Source organism: Antrostomus carolinensis, unplaced genomic scaffold (assembly GCF_000700745.2).
Source record: "Antrostomus carolinensis isolate BGI_N321 unplaced genomic scaffold, ASM70074v2 scaffold26141, whole genome shotgun sequence".
Classification (NCBI taxonomy): Eukaryota; Metazoa; Chordata; class Aves; order Caprimulgiformes; family Caprimulgidae; genus Antrostomus; species Antrostomus carolinensis.
In genome coordinates, this window is record NW_010293883.1 from 8,856 (window position 1) to 15,641 (window position 6,786).

At 43.5% G+C, this 6,786-nt stretch overlaps 1 protein-coding gene across 1 annotated transcript in view; it reads left to right on the forward strand.

Moving 5' to 3' along the window:
• The first annotated feature begins 4,290 nt into the window (after positions 1 to 4,290).
• PVALB (parvalbumin) overlaps positions 4,291 to 6,786 on the forward strand; it is an 11,319-nt gene continuing 8,823 nt past the window's right edge. The window contains exon 1 of the mRNA XM_010177465.1: positions 4,291 to 4,354. The gene's annotated coding sequence lies outside the window, so the exon portion shown is untranslated. The remainder of the gene's footprint in view (positions 4,355 to 6,786) is intronic.

Sequence of the window (6,786 nt, forward strand, 5' to 3'; positions counted from 1 at the left end):
AGTAAACATGGACAAAAGTTTTCCCGTTTTATATTAGTAAGGAAAAAGATTTTTTTTTTTCTGTGAGTACTGTGAGGTATTCTTTTAACTGATTTATTTTTCATATACATTCTGTCCATCCTTCCACTTTTCACCTGTGTGGTGCTATGAACTATACTGAGGAAAATAAGTTAAAAATCACCATATTGGATCAAAATAAGTTTTGTCTAGTTCAGTATCCTGTCCCCAACAGTGGATATAGACAAAAGTCTTTGGAGGAATGTAAATAAAAGCCAATCTCATTATTACACTTTCCCCTAAACCTATCCCAAATCCCAAACATTTTAGCCCAGGATCTTCACAAGCTGGATGTGGCCTGTATGAGTTTGGTAACCTTCAATGGATCTCTCTCACATGAATTTGCCCATTCTCCTCTCCAACACACAAAAGCTCTCATCATCACAACACCCTTGGCAAACTAAATTTAATAGCTGCTACATTCTCTAGTATGTAAATGTATCTTTTGAAAAAGATACAAGTTGTACTCACCAACATGAAAGGTTTAGTGGTACTTTTGCCAGGAGAGGTCTGTCCTAAAATTCTGGACAACTTCTAATGTGAGTATTGACATTTCATCCTCCTAATAATTCTCCTAATAAAACTGATATTTACTCCTACTTCTCCAAAAGACTTTCAGTACAGAGTTTCTGGAATCCTGAATCACAGTATTGTACGGTTTATGGTTAAACAGAGCACCTAAGGCATCTCATTTCAGCTAAGAAGGACAGCAATATGATATTTCTTCCCTTTTTTAGAAGTAAGGTGAAAAAGGACAGTATACTTAGGTCCTTGTGAGAAAGGACAAGTTTGACAGCAGGAGCAAGAGGAAGAAATATACACTTATGTCATAACTTACAGGGAAAACATCAAAGAAAATACTGCCATTGTAAGGATTCCTACCCTGCCTCTAAACATAGGTGAGGCCAGCACTGAACTTTGCCTTAGAGCAAAATGAAGGCGTTCCTATATAACGAACGTTGGCTATAAAATGCTTCAAAATGTTCTTAACCAAAATATGCTGCAGGCATACAAAATATTTTTAAAAATATTTTAAATTCTTGCATGAATTCTTTTCAAATCTAAATGCAATGTGGATGGCTACTAGATTGTATATACATCTTGGACTGCAGCAAATTCAACCTCATCATTCTTGTTTTATATAACAGGTTGGAGACTACAACAGATACTTCAGAACACTCTACAAACTCTAACAGCAAAGTAACTCCATATTACAGAGTTACTATGGCACCACAATACCAAGACAATGCAAACAAACCCAGAGGAATACCAAAAACAAGTAAGAATAAATGATTATTGGTCTAGAGAGGCTGATTCATGAGGACAAAAAAAAAAAGTAAAATAAATAATTCTATACAGGTTGGCTACCCCAAAGACTGAAGGATATTATAACTGTTTGTAAAATCAAATGAAACTCATAAGCACCAAGAAGACAGTAAAAAAGGTGGCTGATCCAGAGACTTACATGCAATATCGATGAGATGAAAATAAATAAGAGAAATGTTAACTGGCAACCAATAAATATTTCTTACCAATGAAACATCTAAATTTTAGAATATGTTTTCAGATAAAGGAAGTCATATAGATTCTTTAACAAACAAGTACGCAAAGAAATGCAGAGCAAGTGAAAGATGGCTGACTGGTACTCCTGAAGACCAAAATTGCTGGTCACAACACAGTTACTAGACATGGGAGATAGCAGCAGGACAAGCTTTCTTTTTAAAGTGCTGTGATAGCACTGTGATGATAGTATCAAAAATTTTGGGTACATTGGCTTGTATGGACCTGGAGCACCTTATTATTCAGATTTCAGTTATTTATGTGTGGTGGGAAAGAGAAAAAAGAAATTATAGTGGATGAGCATCCAGCTCTGCAGTGTGTATGTATCCTAAAGTGAAAGCCCAGTCCTAATCTTTTCCTGAATGAACCTGATTGAGATGATAGTAAATATGTAACAACATTACTGAAATTGATGAGTGCAATAACACAAACTTTGTCCTTAAATTCTATCATTTCACAAAGGTGAACTCTCAGTGATCCTCTTGTCACAACTCTCCACGTCTTTCAGCTTCAGGCAGATTTGTACAAATAAGCTAGAAGAGTCAGATTTTTATTGTATCCTTACCACCAAAAAAATACCAACAACAAAACCCCTTTTCATTAATTGAATACTTGACATATAACAAAGAGCTCGCTATATGCCTGATGTCATAAATCTGCTGAGAGGAACTAACTAAGGATAGTAGGAACTAACTAAAAGGATAAGAAAGGATTTCCACTAATCAGGATTGCTTTCACACGAATGAATTACACAGAGGAATCACAATGACTAGCCCTGCACTTGCTTTCCTTTCACCCGTGGACAAATGCACTCCTTCCAGTGGAGCAGACAGAAAGGGAAGTCACACTGCAGTAGCCAAAATCCAGGTCCTACAATCCTTATCCCCTCTAAGCTGCCAAAACAAGGTAAGAGAGAAAAGCTGTTCTGCCAGCTACCAAATGGAAACAGAGCACCCAGCTAACAACCACGAGATACTGGTATCCCTAAACCAGAATCTAGTCTTGGTCCTACATCAAGGGTACATAGTATGTAAAAGTTTAATGCAAACCCCACATCATTGAATTTAGCAAGCAGCTTACTATGAATTATACTGCTCCAAAGGCAACACACCAGTTGGTTGAAATATTTGGACCCACAAGAGTCAGCTATCTCACATTGTAATTAAATATAGAGACTCACCTGCTCTGAGCTTGGGCACCAACAGTGTTTGTGAGAAATAAAGGAGGCTACCTGAAAGGTAATATTACTTCCTCTACTACTGTAGCACACTGAAAATGCAAAAACCACTATAGGAAGTGTATTAAAAATAAATGAGAGAGAGAATATTAAACTAATTGAATTAACCTTTGTCATGTTTGATTCAATAAAGCCTCTCATTTAGAAATTATCTAAAGGTGCTGGAGAATTTCCAGTTTATCACAGAACTCACCATCAAAATGATACTGGCAGTAGAGAAATATTTTAAAATACTGTTATACCTACATACCTTCATTATCTTTCCTCCCTTCTAGGATCAATTAATTAAGCTAGAAAAATCAAATCCCATTTTAGCAGCACCTGCCTTTCCCAAAACATAATTTCAGTTGTATCACAACAGTCTTGGTTGCTTTTTAACCTAAGAACTCTTGGTTTTGAGCTCTGAAACAGGACTTTTTTTTTACTCCCAAATATACTCCAGATAAATGTGATTCACAGTCCTTTATAAAATGTTTCCACTTGCCAGAAAAACATAAAATATCAGGAAAAGTGTTCCCAGATGGATAACAGAATGGCAAATAGGTCTCAATGGCATTTTTATTGTTGTTATTATTGCTTGACAGGGTAAAAATAGAGGTGTCTTCAAAGGTGTCTTTCCCTGAAATGAGCAACTCAGCATAAAGAGAATTTATATGCTGAAAATATTACAGTCAATGGATTATGACTGTATCTTTGCAGCTCTTCATTCACAACGCTCCACCTCCCCTAAGAAAGCTCAGGTTGTAAATTTTTAGACTTCTATAGCACCTTGCCCAGCGGGACCCAGAATGAAGATTTTGGATGCCTTTGTAAGTATGAGCAACCAGAATTACACAACAGAGCTTGTTGTCTCCTGCCGGAAATATTACTTCTGCCTGCCTTCCAGGCCAAGAGGTAAAGTCGGATGTTGCAGCTTGAGGTGCAGAAGGCCGTTTAGGACCGTTCTCTCTTGTTTGGAGTAGAATCTGCCAGGGCTAAAGAGAGAAAATGACAAACTCCTGAGCGTGCCTTCCCTTTCCCTCACTCTGATGTGGAAGTTTCAACCTCCTGTTTTCTTCCTTTTGAGCGCAGTCCCATCTCTCGGACTGAACCTCCTGATTCATCGTGACAGATCTCCCCGACTCCGCCTCCTCCATCTGATGGACGATGAGGCGCCTGTTTGCCCCCAGATAGCTGATTCACACCGCCTGCCTCTCCCCGTAACAATACAGTTTCAAGCGAACCGCCAGTTTGCCGAGGTTTGCTGGTTTTCACAGCCAGCGAAAGGTGATTGCCAAGGATTATTAATAGAAATTCTTGATTAGTTAAGGGAAAGATAAATGTGACACCGCCACCAAAATCTCTGAATATCTGATACCAGTGAGGAGTGGGTATCACCTGCCAAAAATAGAAAGAGCAAGAGAGATTATATAAGTGGGGTTCCTACCCCGAGTTCCACCTCTTTTTGACCACCTCCGTATCTAGCACCCTTCTCAAGCATCCTTAGGAGAGATCCAAAAGGTAAGTAGCAAGAAAATGTTCAAACTTCCACAGCAAACGTGGATTCGCCCGCTCTCGGCAGGACCCCAGGACCTTCGCCCTCAGGAGAGCAGATAAGGAGATCTTCCACCGCTCCGACCCTATCTCCCTTCCCACAAACAAAAGCCCAGAGACAAAGAGATGCAAATCTTCCAAAGAGAGGAACAGCTTCCCGCAGAGAAAACTCCAAACGAGAAGAAAGGGCTATTAAAAGGAGGAAAGAGGTGAACACATTGAGGGGGAATGAGGAGAAAAGGAGGGGAGAAAGTGAGGAAATGGCAAGAACAAAACAGGGAAGGGGAGGGGAGAAAGTGAACGAGACCGTGAGCAAGGACTCGGTGCACAGAATTTACTGAAATGCTCCTTCGTGAACCAGTGGCAAAAACCTCCTCCAAAACACATCGCAGAAGTGAAATCTCTATGCACTGAGGATCGCAAGCGATGGGTGAAGTTGCTCCCTTGGTGTGGTTATTAGGAAGATAAAGGAAATGTGTTGCAGAGAACTCCCGGCTTTCTGCTTCAGCTTTTGGCGTGGAGACTTCTTGCCGTTCCTGAAATTCTTCCTGAATTGTTTGCTTTTGACAAGGGCGGTTTGATTTCAACTGAGTTTACTTGTTTGTTTACTTAGTCAGAATATCACCATTCTGGCACCTGTGGAAGGGGGAGTTGATCTATACGAAAGCTTCTGTGCAGACAACTTGGAAATCCACGGTGTGGATTTTGCAAATAGTTTGGGCAGGAAAATTGGCAAAATCTCAGAAATAAAGAAAAATGCGTCACTCATCTCGCAGGGATGATGAGAAAAAGGTGAAGGGTGGAGTGTGAAACTGCCAATTCGTGAAACGCCTTTTATAGTAGAAGAACATAACCGCTTTGAGTAAATCTTGGTAGTTAAAAGCTTCTAGACGTTTGCTAGCTGTCCTTAAAAGGGATGCACTGCTGAGATTAGAGACGGGCCCCCCCATGTTAGATCCCCAACTGTCGCTTCGTAAACCTGTGCGTCGCTGCTTTCGCTTTTCTGGCCGCGGCCGGCGCGGCCCCCCGACTGCCAAGCAGGGGATGGGAAGCCGGGGCAGATGTTATTTACACTGTACAAATGGCTCCACCTGATCTGAAGCCTCATTTTTCTGGCACCTCTCACTTTTCGCCTTCACAGCATGATGAGGCCGTAGCGGCCCAAGGGATCCGATGTCGAGGGAAAGCGGAGCGGTTCGCGCATCGTTAGGGATGCGGAGGGAGCTGCCGGGCTCCCCTCCGCGGGGCACGGGCACGGAACGCGCCTCGGACTCCGGGTAGCCACACGCCCCTGGCCGGTTTAATTGGCATGAGGCTAGTTAACCGGACTGGCCTTTGCCAGTACAGCAGGCAGCGCTGCGAATCGCCTCTGCCAGCCACCAGCTTGAGTGACCTGCGAGGGCAACCCTCCAAATGTGCTCTGCGTCGTCAGCAGAGCGGGGTGACACTGAAACACGAGTCACCCGCAACGACAGTGTCTTCACTGGCCGATGGTCAAGAACGTCCCTGTTTGTAGGGACCTAAAAGGAGGGTCTGCGGCTCAAAGAACGAGGAAACCTCGGCCACGGGTTTGCTCAAGGGTTGTAAGAAGGAAAAGAAACTGGAGCGGGAGGTCCAGCTCCTTTGCAGAATGCACCGACGCCGAGCTTAGCAAAGCAGGGAAGCGGCCGGCCGCGTCGTCCCAGACGCGTTTCCTCGTCTGTGCTGGAAACAAGAACGGATCTTCCCTTCCGCCAGTTAAGGAAAAGCGAAGGGACGCCAATTATAGAAGCTCGTGCGCATTGATTTCTCTCGTAAATGGCCGTATATTGATGGGCCTACACTCAACCTAAGTGTAAAACAGACTCACGGTTGGGTTTTAACCTGTACTACACGAGGCTTTTCCACCTCCGTTCTCCAAGCTGAATTCCGCTAAAGTGAGAGATCCGAGTAACCCGGGTGCGGTCTTTACCGCACCCTTTCACAGCTCCACGACGGGGGCGGCTGAGCGAGAACTACCCGTGCGGGAAGGTGCGCGGCGCCCTTCTGCGGGGCTGCAGTTCACCTGGGGCCAGTGTCCCAGCGCACAGCTCCTCCTCCCCTGCAGAGCAGGGAAAAATGCATTCAACCTAGGGAGAGGGACTCGGCTCCCCCATGTCTCCTTGTTTGTCCTTGGAGAAAACCAAGCCTCTCTTGTACCTCCAGGAAACACACGGAAATGGGGAGAAACAGTTCCACCGAAAGAAAAACGACAGTCTCTCCCACAACGAAAGCTCGCTGTTTAAAAAATAAAAGGCGGGGGGAAAAGGGGCAGACCCCAATGTCACCCTGTCCTATGTCCTTCAGCGCTCAGTGGCATGCTAATGACTCACCCGCTGTAGCTGGACTTGGGGCGCGGAGACAAGGGTGGGGGCTCGTAC